The 13141-nt window shown below is 40.9% G+C and overlaps 1 pseudogene; it reads left to right on the plus strand.

The window, feature by feature from the left end:
• The first annotated feature begins 10428 nt into the window (after window positions 1–10428).
• On the plus strand, window positions 10429–12172 carry LOC102847044 (annotated as a pseudogene).
• The last annotated feature ends 969 nt before the right edge of the window (window positions 12173–13141 follow it).

Below are 13141 nucleotides of genomic sequence, written 5' to 3' on the forward strand. Positions count from 1 at the left end.
TGTGTGTGTGTGTATATATATATATATAGTCCCTGGCCACATCTTTAAACTAAGAAATGTAACTTGAATGCTCATCTATTTTTCATTCACTAGAGCTATATGCCAAATCCATCCAATTACTCAATATTCCAAAGACAAAGGATGGAATGAGCAGAAGTAAGCAAATGGACTTCAAGGCTTTATTCACTTTAACACACTGTGGTTGCTTCAATTACTAACATCTACTCATTCTGAGAGTCTGTATCTTAAATTAAAAAGCACTGCCATGATGTGGAAAATTAGAAAAACAACAAACTGCTGAAGATCTACATGATATGGATGTTCTCTTTCTCTCTCTCTTTTTTTCCCTCTTTGATAAAGCAGCTAGGTTTATCAGCTCTCTGATATCACACCGTGGCATCAGCATTAGCAACATGATTGTACCAGAGCCAAAAAAGCAAAACCTAACAAAGTGGAAGGCCGACCCAGAACACAGGACTAACAGGGAACTAATTTAGTAGGCGCCAAGAAGAACAGCACCCAGGGAAAGTGATAAATTCAATATATGTCTAAAAGGTGAAGATAAGAGGGAACTTTGTGGTCTTTGCACTTTGTTATTGATCTGCTTGTTGGGCTATTTAACGTATCTGGTATAACACATTATTTTCTCAGCTTCAGATTTAAAATCTAATAGTGAAAATTAGTAAGGTAAAGACTATTCTTCTCCCTTCTATGTCTCTTTTTACCATGCTATTTGTATTGGATCTCTCAAGACGTTATATACATCCAATGGTCCTCACATGCACTCTGGTGATTAGTAGCTTGAGCACCAGCAAACGAGAGTGAATAATGCTAAAATTTCCTCAGAAAGCTATAGATAGCTCTCTTGAATTCTAAGCATCCTTGACTATATGCACTTGTGGGGTGAACATAGTAGACTTTGCAGTCAGACTGAGCTGGGGCAAGCTATTCAGCCTAGTGCTTATCATGGCACAGAAATAATGAGATATAACTTACTGAATTATTTTAAGGATTATAATAATTGAGTGTTGTATAGAAGTACTTTACAAGTACCTGACACTCAGGAAAAGAGAGGACAAACTTTGTTGTTTTTTTTTTAAAAATCAGATTATACAGAATATTTTATACACACACACACACACACACACACACACACACACACACACCACACACATCCCAGGATTCTAAATCCCAGCTGTTCACAGAACTACCAGCTCAGCTCTCTTGAGAAAGATGCCAAATCCCTTTCCAAGAGGTGTTTCCTCCATAATCCAGACATCAAGGAGCTCTGGTAGCACAGTGGTGAAGCACTCAACTGTTCAAACTCACCAGCACCTCTGCTAAAGAAGGACATGTTGATGAGTTCCTACAAGTTTACAGCTAAGAAACCCTCTGACCCTGTAGGTTCTCTGCAAGTCAGGACCAAGTTGAGGGCACATAACAACAACAACAGAAACGCCCTGTGTCTCTTTGTAGTGAACTCCACAGGGAATTCGTAAAACTAGTCAGAACTGATAGTCACTCTTAGAAAAGCATTTTCTGTAGGAAAAAAAAATAGATCTCCAAAAGGGAAAAAAAGCCCTGAAAGAATGCTTCCAGTATTACTCATAATAGCCCAAAAGATGTATACTAAAAATGTGCTGAGATAAATAAGTCAGACACAAAGGGACAGATATTGTATGATTCCACATACATAGTGATTACCAGGGCCAGGAAAGGAGTTCTTTAGGGGCACCAAGTTCTGGTAAGGATAATAAAACAGTTTTGGAAACAAATAGTGATGATGGTGACGCAACATGATGAACTTATTTAAAGTTCCCAAATTGAAGGGCTTTCCCCAGTTTTAGAATTTAAAATTGTTGAAAGTGAAAATGTTTCTTTTGTATTTTTGCAACTTTTTTTTTCATTAAAGGGAAGAAGATTTAAGTGAAGATTCATCAGCACCCAAAATATTGTCTTTTTTCCTTATTGTCATCTACTGTTTTGTGTCTATGATACTGCAATTGATTCCATAACTGTGTGAAACAAAGGAGATACTTGTAAGAGGAAGTTAAATATTTGACCTGAGATAGTTCATCTTTGGGTGACTCCGATTGCGACCAGATCTGTTAGAACTTCAGCCCAAGACACAAAATCAGAAGCTTAAACCCTAAACTCATTTGTCCTGTGCTCTGACTTTAGAGTCTAGAATTGTGAAATGTGCTAGGTGCAAATTACTTACACTGCCTCTCTCCATGAGTCTTGCCCTCCCATTATATTTTGGTACAGCATGTGGAGTTCGATCAACTTCACGCAATCATGAGCCCAGTAAAGAAAAGTCAAGATTAAGATGAATCCAACTGTGACTCAACATCAAGCTAAATTTGGTCTTTTTTAGACTACAGTAGTGGAGCTTCCAGAGCTGAAAGTGGTATGGTAGAGCTTGGACAGGAAAGCGTTGTCAGGAGAGCCTGGAGTAGCTTTGATCAGCCCCAAGATTTAAACCCAAATTAAGTTTTCAATAGATGCTAGAAACATTTGCACTTTTCTTCCACGTATTCCTTTTACACTCAAAATGAAGGAAACATTTCAACTCTCTAAGTATTATTCCCTTTGAATACTGTTAGGTACAAGGTTTGATTAAACTACTACCATAAAAATGTCAAAACAAACCTGACAGAGCAGCAATATGAATGTGCAAATTCAATCAACTTAGAAAAAGAGCAGCAAACTCACAGTGTTTACTGAGTACCAGGTACTATTCTACATATTATTCACATAACCCATCCCTTCATTCTATAATTCTTTGTCTGTCCGTCCTTTTTTTCTCTCACTCTCTCTTCCTGATTGCCATCAAGTTGTAATTGACTAATACCTTCCAGTGGGTTTCCCAGGTTGTAAATCGCATGGGAGGAGATTGTCCATAACCAAGCAGCTTATGAGTGGCTCTAGAGAGGCGGAGCCTTTGAGTTAATAATGCAATTCCCTGTGGTCTACACCACAAGAAATAGGCTCTTGTTTATATTCCTAAGTGAAGTGCCACCTAGATTCTTCTCAGGAAGGAAGGATGCATTTCTCTGTTGCTGGAAAGGCTTTTGGTAGATGATGCTTAGTTCTCAGTTATCATTGGGGATTGCCTTGGCTAAAGGTCACAGCACTTCACCAAGGTCATACCTCCTTCCAATAATTGCCTTCATCTAATAATTTATTATCATGCAGTTAAAATGATCCAATTTCTTTGACTCAAATTAGAATAGCTCTGTAGGATTATCCTAAGTTCAGAGCTCCTATGATATTGGTTGAAATAATCAGTTCTCTGTCTAATCCTGACACACCAATACACACGCACAATTCTTTTCCATGTTTTCAAGATGATTTTATGTTACATGTGCTGTGCACACTAATCTCTGAATCAGCATTAGTTTCCCAGGGAATATAGTCTACAATGAGCCACTTAGATCATTTGATCACCATTACGCACTCTCACAAACAAATATCCACTTGATAAACGCTGGTAATTCTGTAGTACTATCACTCAACTTTTCTTATTGACCTCTTCATTCCTACCTGCTGCTTCTTCCATTGGTTCGCATTCAGAACTCAGGAGAAGTCTCCCTTGACTACTTTTATCTGTAAGAGACTTTTCCAATGATATGCCTTAAACAAGTTGATTTTTTTTATGTCTAGCCTATAAATCATTGCTTTTACCTAGAGTTCTGGTTCCACAGTCCAATTGTAGCCAAGATTACAGGAAGAAAACCAGGAGGCACGAAAATTCATGCCTAAATTACTACCTCTTATCTTCTTAGCTCAAAGAGAGGCTTTGACTATAATAAGCATTAGATTTTCAGTAACTGGCTAATTCTCAAATTTAGGGATTTTAAGAAGTCATTGTCATTCTTCCCCACTATTCTTCCAAATTCCAAATAAATGTAAAAACGAAAGAAAAAAATCGCAAATATAAATACCATTTGACCCAGCAATTCCACTATTGGGAATATACTCCAAAGAAACCATAACTGCCACCCAAGTGATATATGCACATCCACGTTTATCACAGCTTTGTTCACAATAGCAAAGAGTTGGAAACAACCTAAGTGCCCATCAAAAAATGCATGTATAGAGAAGCTGTGGTATATTCACACAATAAATTCTATGCTGCATTGAAAAACAAGGAACTCATGAAATATTATCAAAATAGGTGACCCTGGAGGACATTATGCTGAGTGAAATATCTCAGTCACAAAAGAACAAATACTGCAAAGTTCCACTGTTGTAAAACGGGACTGACATTAGGGTTAGGGGGAGACTGAGAAAGATGGGATAAATTATGTATGCTGCACTGAAACAGATGAGGGAGAGAACTGTTTAAAAGGGATATATGTATAACTAGGTATTATTGTCATGACAGGAGTCCAGAAAGAAGGCTACATGGGATAACAGTGAAAGAATTTTTCTTTTACTTTTCAAAGAGAAAGGCAAACTAGAGGGAGGAGGTTGGGCAAGAAGAAATCCAAAGTCTCTGTAAACTTTCATTAAAATGAATAATAATAATTTAAAAAATGGTAGGAAAAAAGAAAATTATACAGCTACCCTTGCTAAAACCAGGAAGACCTGAAGTGCTTATTATTGATCATTAAATAATATGATTTACAGTATGGATTATACCTCAGCATCAAGAAAACAAAAATTCTTACGATTAGACCAATAAACAAAATCATGATAATATTTTTCATTGAAAAAACCAAACAGAAACTGAACTCCAACTCACTGTCATAGAATTGTAATTGACTCTCAGCTGGCCATCCAGTAGGTTTTCAGAAGCTAAATACTACACAGAAGGAGGCTGCCTTCTAATTTTGCATAATCTCAACCCTATTATAGTATCTTTTTTTAGGAAACTACTACTCATTCACACGTAGATCTTGTTGTAGCCATCATGTTATTACATAGCTCCATCTCCTTGGCTGCAGATGATGATTCTGGTTTGAGCATTTTATCTGTACAGGAATAAGAGCTTTATCCTAATTTTAAGAGATAGTCACAAAGACAGCAATGGTGCTATGGTAGACTCCTTGCCATCCATCCATGCAAAAAACATGAATATAATTATCGATTTGCCTCAACTTGTCTACTGTTGCTATGATCTTTAAGTTTCCTCATTACCTATAAGAGGAACTCCTTAGTATGATATACAAAACCCTTGACAATATCAATCTAGCCTATCTAACTACTTGGTCTTTATAACTTACCTCTTTGTAAAGGTACAGATTCCTTATGAACAAGTGTTCTGAAATCCAGTTCATCACAATGTGATCCATCATTTGTTATAGTGTTTACCACACATTTTGATACCTCAAGAGAAGCAATAAAATACAGGTAAACACCTTTTTTATATTCTCTACTTTTAGTCAAGATCCATTCAATAATTATATTCTTCAATCTTAGTGTCTTCTAAATGCAGGTTGAATTTGTGACAATTCCCTGGATGTGGGAGACATAGCACTCCCTGACCTCAAAATCTACTACACAGCAGTAGTAAACAAAACAACATGGTACTGGTACAATGACAGGTAAATAGATCAGTAGAACAGAACTGAGAACCCACAAAAAGATCCAGCTATCTATGGTCAACTGATATTCGACAAGGAAAAAAACATATCCAATGGGGAAATGACAACTTTTTCAACAAATGGTCCTGGCAAAACTGGACTGCTACCTGCAGAAAGCTGAAACAGAATCCACATCTCACATCATACACAAAAATCACCTAAAGGCGGGTAAGAGAATTGGGAGTAAAGCCCAAAGCCATAAAGTTCATAAGAGACAAACTGGAAGCAAGCTTAGAAGCCAGCCAGAAATGTACAATCTGAAGAGGATAAAATTGATGAATGAGCCCTTCTAAAGATTAAATCCCCATGTTACAACATTTTTAATTACCTTCAGCAAAATTTTATTTATGGGTGATAGTAATGACATTATTCTATAACTTCTGCATCCTATTGGCTCATTTTTTCTTTGGAATGAGCACAAGTATGAATCTCTCCATTCTCTTGGCCATCCAAATTTCTTGGCATGGGTGTGTGAATGCTTCAGAAATACTTTCATTGAATGAAGCTTCTGCCAAATCCTAAAGTTTCTTTTTTGCTATCACTTTCAGTACAGCTTAATTTCTTTCCTTAACATCATCAGTTCTTGATCATATGGTTGCTCAATGTTTGAATGTCAGCCGGTTCTTTTTTTGGTACAGTTACTCTCAGTAGTTCTTCTTTCCTGGTCCAAAATTTGGGGAGCTCTGGTGGGGTCACCCAGCAGCTCTGCAGGGAAGAAAAATGGACAGTCTCCTTCTTTTGAAATTTATAGCCTTGGAAATCAATTGAGAATCACTGCAAGTTGTAATTGACTCAATAGCTGAAGATTTGGCTTAGCTTCTAGCCATTTGATTTTCCTATATCTGTATAGGACAAAGGTTCATAGTAAACTTTATCTTTAAATTTTGGTAGCTTTGATATATTTTTTAATAATTGTAATGAACATTTACAGAGATTTTGGATTTCCATTCATTCATTGCTGCACTTCTCTCCCCACCCAGTCCTCCCCCTGACCCCAATATTAAAAACAGATTTTTACTTCTGTTTGAAACCTTTTTCTTTTTATTACCAGAATTTTTTTTCCTTAGAGTTTTGCACCATTGTTTACATTAATTACCTGGTTTGGGATGTTATCTTTTTGCACTGGGAATTTTTACTATTCCCTCTTCTAATTGCCACTGAGTCAGAACCCACTCATGGCTGTCCTTTGCATGGAAGAAGATGTCTGTCTTGAGCCCAAGGAACTGTTGTTGAATTGAAATTGCAGAGAAATGCTCCCTTTCTGTTTAGTAACACAACTCCCTGTGAACTATGCCACAACAACGTCATCCTTTGATACTTCTAACATCATGTCAGATTCTGATGATTGATGTGCTTTTTCAGATTGTTTCTACTCACCTTCTGGCACATCACGTAATTTACCCTTGTTGTTAAAAGCCGTACATATATATTATTGAAGTTTAAAAAGTCTTAATATAAGAAATTATGTTTCTCAGGCTAGGAACCAGGCTGTATTTAACACATAAAATAGTTGTGTGTACCCCTAAAGTTTCCAATTCATTTCCTTGCTTTTCTTATTCTCCATCTTGATCTTGGGCTTGAGTCTGTGTCTTGCAGTTCTTCCGTTTTTACCCTTTGTAGCAGACCCTGGTTATGTAGGGTCTGTAGGGAGTCACGATGCTAACTCAAAGGTGGAACCTCTTTGGTGATTCATTTTCACCATCTGCTCCACAGGAGAAATATAAGTAATCTCCTCACAGGCAATTTGTAGCCACAGAAAACCTGCTGGAGAACCAGCTATGAGTTGGTTCTAATTTGATGGCAATGAGTGAGTGATTATGCAGATGGTGAGATGTGAAAGGGAACTCTGGTGACTCAGTTCTTGATAACCTGTGAGACCAAAAATCTGTGAGACCAGTGGCTCCAGAGGAGAAAGATAGACAGTATTCTCCATCAATAATTACAGCGTTGAAATCCTACTGGTAGGTCACTATGAGATGCAACCAAACAGAGGGCAGCAAGTTTGGAGGTGTAAAAGTTACCTTGTTGGAACAGTGGTTAAGTGATCATACCAAGAGATTAGATTCTTGACAAAAATGCAGAGAGCTACACATTCAAATTAGCATAGTCAGCCTCCATCTATGGGCCAAATGCCACTGTTGTGAGCAGAAGATTTAGTCATTTTGTAGAGTGCACCGCCCTGCAGTGGTCACCAAGATTCTAGTGGGGTTATTATTTCTATTTTCCCATTTCATTTTACACAAAGCTTAAAAATATAGATCTTTACAAGTGTCATTTTCTTGTCTGTGATTAAACAGGGCTGAACTAGTTTGAAATCCTGTTTAAAAGTTCCTGGAATATAATAGTTTATGGAACATTAAATGTGGTGGTGCACCGCAACTGTTATGATTTTGTTGTCTTTAAGTATTAAATAATATCCCAAATCACATAACTCAATACAACATTGTTCTGCCATTGATATTTCTATTGTTACTTAAGAATGTGCTCTTTTTATATTTTTTGCTATGCAAATGCAATTCTAGTTTTAACGTTGTAAGCCCCTTCTATGAGGCTTCAATGGCTGAATGGATAAGTAGCCACACTGTCAACTCAAAAGCAGAAGATTCAAAGCCACCGGCTGCTCCATGGGACAAAGATGAAAATATTCTCCTGTGTGATTTACAGCATCTGAAAACTCAAAAGAAGGTCAGTTAGTAGTGAGTTCTGAATCAATAGCACATTAACAAGACAGATAACCGTAGACTACTTTTTATGTATTTATCAGGAAATATTACCATCTAGTGGTATAAATCTCAAACTGCAGACAAAATATCGTATAGGGAAATCCAAAATCTCTGTAAATGTTCATTAAAATTAATAAAATAATTAAAAAAATATCGTACAGGGTCTTGGCTTCAACAACCTTATCGGTATATCTTCTAGAGAGTAAAAGTGACATAGTCCATAGCAAGTTAGACCCTAACCCAAAGACTGTATCTCTCTCCTGGTTAAAATCCAAATAATCTGAAGGAGAAAGATGGGCAATTTCCATCCCTGGAGAATTATAGACTCCAAAACCAAATGAAGGGTCACCATGAGTTGGACTCAATAGCAAGGAATTTGGTTGAGTGTATTTTCTACCATCTTTCCAATTCTTATGTCAGCTAAGAATTGTTGCTACAGATAAAGAAAAACTCCTGCTAAGTAATCTATGCTTCATTAAGAAATTAATATATGCAGAATCATTTTTCCATAAAAATGATTAAAAAATTTCATCTTCCTTTATCATATTTATTATAATGTATTATAACAAAAATCTTTACCACTGCTAAAATCATGATAGCTTGACAAAAGACAGAAGTTGTCAACAATTTCCTTTTACTCAGATCCACAATTAATGCCCATGATATTGTTGTTGCTGTTGTGATGTGCCCTCAAGTTGCTTCCAACTCATAGTGACCCTATGTACAAGAGTCCTAAATGCCGTTCTATACTGTGCCAACCTCACCGTCTCAAACACACTCATTCCTACACCTCCAGTCACAGAATCTATTTCATCCAGGGTCTTCCTCTCCTGTGCTGTCCCTTCACTCTCTCAAACATGATGTCCCTCTCCAAGGACCAGTCCCTCCTTACAACATATCCAAAGTATGTCAAATGAAGCTTCAGAATCCTTGACTCCAAGTAGCATTCTGGCCTCACCCTCTCCAGGACAAAACTGTTTGTTCTCCTAGAAGTCCATGGTATAGTCAGCACTCTTCTCCAGCACCACAGATCAAAAACATCAATTTTCTTTCTATCATCCCTATTCACTGTCCAACTCTCTGGTGCATAGCACGTAGCTGTGAAGACATTGGGAAAATTTTCTGTCAAGGACCTCACCAAAGAGCTAAAGAGCAAGGATGTCAGTTAAAAGAGCAAGGTGTGCGTGCTACAAGCTATGATAGTTACAATTGTTTCTTACGCATCCTCAGAAGAAAGACAATCTCCTTCTGTGTGACTTACAGCCTCTGAAAATCTGCTGGAATGCTAGCTGCAAGTCAGTTCTGACTCCAAATCAATGAGTTGAGTTGAGTTGAGTTGTAGTTATAAAAATATTTACACAAACCTAATGTATGGAAATATTCAGTTGAATTTAATAGAAGCAGTTGAATACAAAGAGGGCAGATTGCCCTCCAAAACTTGAATCTTCATCAGCCAATCAGTTGAAGAACTTAAAAGCAAACACTGGTGGCCTGGACTGTGCAGAATTTCACTGTTAACCCAAAGGCTGTGTATCTCCCATGTGTCAAAGGACCAGGTGCTTTTCAGAAGAAAAATAGGCAATATGCATCCTCTGAAAACTCATAGAGGATCAACCATGAGTCAGTTCCATCTTGACAAGATGGCAGTAAGATTTTGGTTTTGAGATGTTTCCAGAGAGAGAGGGAATTCTGCCTCAATATTATAAAATATAGATGCCTATGAATTTTGCTTCTCTGTTGAACACCAACTAATAAAGAGAGCTTAAGGGGAAATATGCAAAACAAAGTAATCATGAAAGAACTTTGTTAATAAGGTGACATCAAAGCAAAGATCTAAAGAACATGAGAAAGTGAATCTTCCAGCTATTTAGGAAAAGACTTATTTTAGGCAGAGGAAAGGAAAGTTTCAAGATCATAGGCAGAATGTTGGGGGGCTCCATGAATGGAAGCGGCGGCAGGAGCGGCTTGAGCTGAGCTCCGAGGCCAGGGCCGGGGGCTGCCCGGGGTCCGCGCGTGCGTGGGGACAGCCCTCAGCCTCTGAGAGGGGGCGGGGGACAGGCAGGCCGAGTTGGGAGGGGCGGGGCCAGAGGCGCGTCGGGCTGGAGCCGGTCACGATGCCCCGAAGGAAGCAAAGCCACCCTCAGCCCGTGAAATTGGACACTGAAGACTCCCTCGAGGAAGGACCTGGGGCTCTGGTGCTGGAGAGTGATTTGCTGCTAGGCCAGGATCTGGAGTTTGAGGAGGAAGAGGAAGCGGAGGAAGGTGACGGCAGCAGTGACCAGCTCATGGGCTTCGAGAGAGATTCAGAAGGTACAGTTCATGCTGTCACCAGTGGTTCAGCCTCATGAGACAACTCATGTTGGATTTTCTAGAGTTGCTGCAGGACAGACCTCACTCTAGGAGGGCATTTAATGCCCTCATTATTGAAGCTAAGAGGACAGGAGACTCTCTGGGGGCCAGGCCTGGGCTTTCCTACGAGCTGAGCGACGACGAGTCTGGGGGCGGCCGGGCACTAAGTGCTGAGAGTGAAGTTGAGGAGCCAGCCAGGGGGCCAGGGGAGGCCAGGGGTGAGAGGCCAGGCCCAGCCTGCCAGCTGTGTGGGGGGCTGACAGGTGAGGGGCCGAGTTGTGGGGCAGGAGGGCCGGGTGGGGGGGCCCCGCTGTCCCCACGGCTACTGTACTCATGCCGCCTCTGCGCCTTCGTGTCCCACTACTCAAGCCACCTGAAGCGGCACATGCAGACACACAGCGGGGAGAAGCCATTCCGCTGTGGCCGCTGCCCCTACGCCTCAGCCCAGCTCGTCAATTTGACGCGGCATACCCGCACCCACACTGGCGAGAAGCCCTACCGCTGTCCCCACTGCCCCTTTGCCTGCAGCAGCCTGGGCAAACTGAGGCGACATCAGCGCACCCATGTAGGGCCCCCCACTCCTCCCTGCCTGACCTGTGGCTTTCGCTGCTGTGCCCCACGATCACCTCGTCCTCCCAGTCCCAGAGAGCAGGAGGGGGCATTGCCCCAGCGGCGTGAAGATGCTCTGCTCCTTCCAGATTTGAGCCTCCATGTGCCACCAGATGATGCCAGTTTCCTGCCAGACTGTGGGCAGCTGCGGGCTAAGGGGGTGGCCTGTGTGGGACTGGATCAGAGCCACTACCAGAGCTGTTGTTCCCTTAGACTTGCCAGGGCTGTGGACAAGAGCTAGAGGAGAGTGAGGGCAGTCGGCTGGGAGCTACCATGTGTGGGCGCTGCATGCAAGGAGAGGCTGGAGGAGGGGGTGCTAGTGGGGGAGCCCAGGGCCCCAGTGACAAAGCCTTTGTGTGTAGCCTCTGCCCTTTTGCCACTCACTATCCCAACCACCTGGCCCGGCATATGAAGACACATAGTGGCTAGAAGCCCTTTCGCTGTGCCCGCTGTCCCTATGCCTCTGCTCATCTGGATAACCTGAAACGACATCAACGTGTCCACACTGGAGAGAAACCCTACAAGTGCCCCCTCTGTCCCTATGCCTGTGGCAACTTGGCCAACCTCAAGCGTCATGGTCGCATTCACTCGGGTGACAAACCTTTTCGGTGTAGTTTCTGTAACTACAGCTGCAACCAGAGTATGAACCTCAAACGCCATATGCTGCAGCACACAGGCGAGAAGCCCTTCCGTTGTGCCACCTGCGCCTATACCACAGGCCACTGGGACAACTACAAGCGTCACCAGAAGGTGCACGGACATGGTGGGGCAGGAGGGCCTGGCCTCTCTGCCTCTGAGGGCTGGGTCCCACCTCACAGCCCATCCTCGGTTTTGAACTCTCGGGGTCCCACAGCTCTGGGCTCTGCTGGTAACCGGACTCTTCACACAGACTCACCCTGAACTGGGTCCTCTAGAGCTCCAAGAACTGGTCCTAAACTTCCTGTATGTTTTCTACAGACTGACCAGAAGCAGTCACTTCCTTCCACCCCCGCTGGCCAGGGGATCCACACAGACTAACCTAGATGCTATATGGACCAGGGGCTTGCCTTGATGGATACACTTCACAAGCTCAGTGAGGAAGAGCCCTGTGTTCACCTCCCCTGCTCCTAGGGGCTATGGAGTGACTGGCTGGGAGACTGCTCAGCCTCCATCTGTTTATTTAACTTATTTCAGTGCTTTATAATAAAGGAAACACTAACAAACAAAAAAAATCATAGGCAGAATGTTGTCCTGCTGTATTTTTCAAACATTGCAGAACGTCCATTTTACTAAAATGGAAACAGCAAAGAGAAGCGAAAAGAAATAAAACCAGAGAGGTAACAGAAAATCTAGATGTTTAAAGCTGTGAAGTCATTTAAGGACTTTATATTGCACAAATGTGGTTTTCAACATGAGCTCTGAGTCCAAGTCTGGTTCATAACAAAAGTTTATCAAAATTTTACTGAAAGGAAGAGAATGCTAACATGATAAAATATGGACTATAGCATAAAAATCATTGAATTTATACTTGCTAGTTATAAAACTCTGTTATTCGTAGGGTTTTGGAAAGCCTGTTGTTTTGGAAGTGGAAGTGGATGGGCAATCCTTTTTTTTGTGTATCTTAATCTCACACCTCTATTACAACCTTACCACTATGAGTGACCTTTCTGATACTTGAAACACTGGCATCACAGTTTTCAGCATCATAATAACCCACAAGCTACACCAGTACAACAAACTGAAAGACAAGTGCTGTACTAATAGAAACAAATGATAAGCAAGCCTATATATACATATTAACTATGAAAGCAACTCCATTTTTCCTCACTTTTTCATCTCCAGAGTAATATATCATATGGTCATCCGACTCAAAATGCCCCATGCCAGTCC

This window comes from Elephantulus edwardii, unplaced genomic scaffold, assembly GCF_000299155.1.
Source record: "Elephantulus edwardii isolate Elephantulus edwardi_28Jun2011 unplaced genomic scaffold, EleEdw1.0 scaffold00056, whole genome shotgun sequence".
NCBI classification, from domain to species: Eukaryota; Metazoa; Chordata; class Mammalia; order Macroscelidea; family Macroscelididae; genus Elephantulus; species Elephantulus edwardii.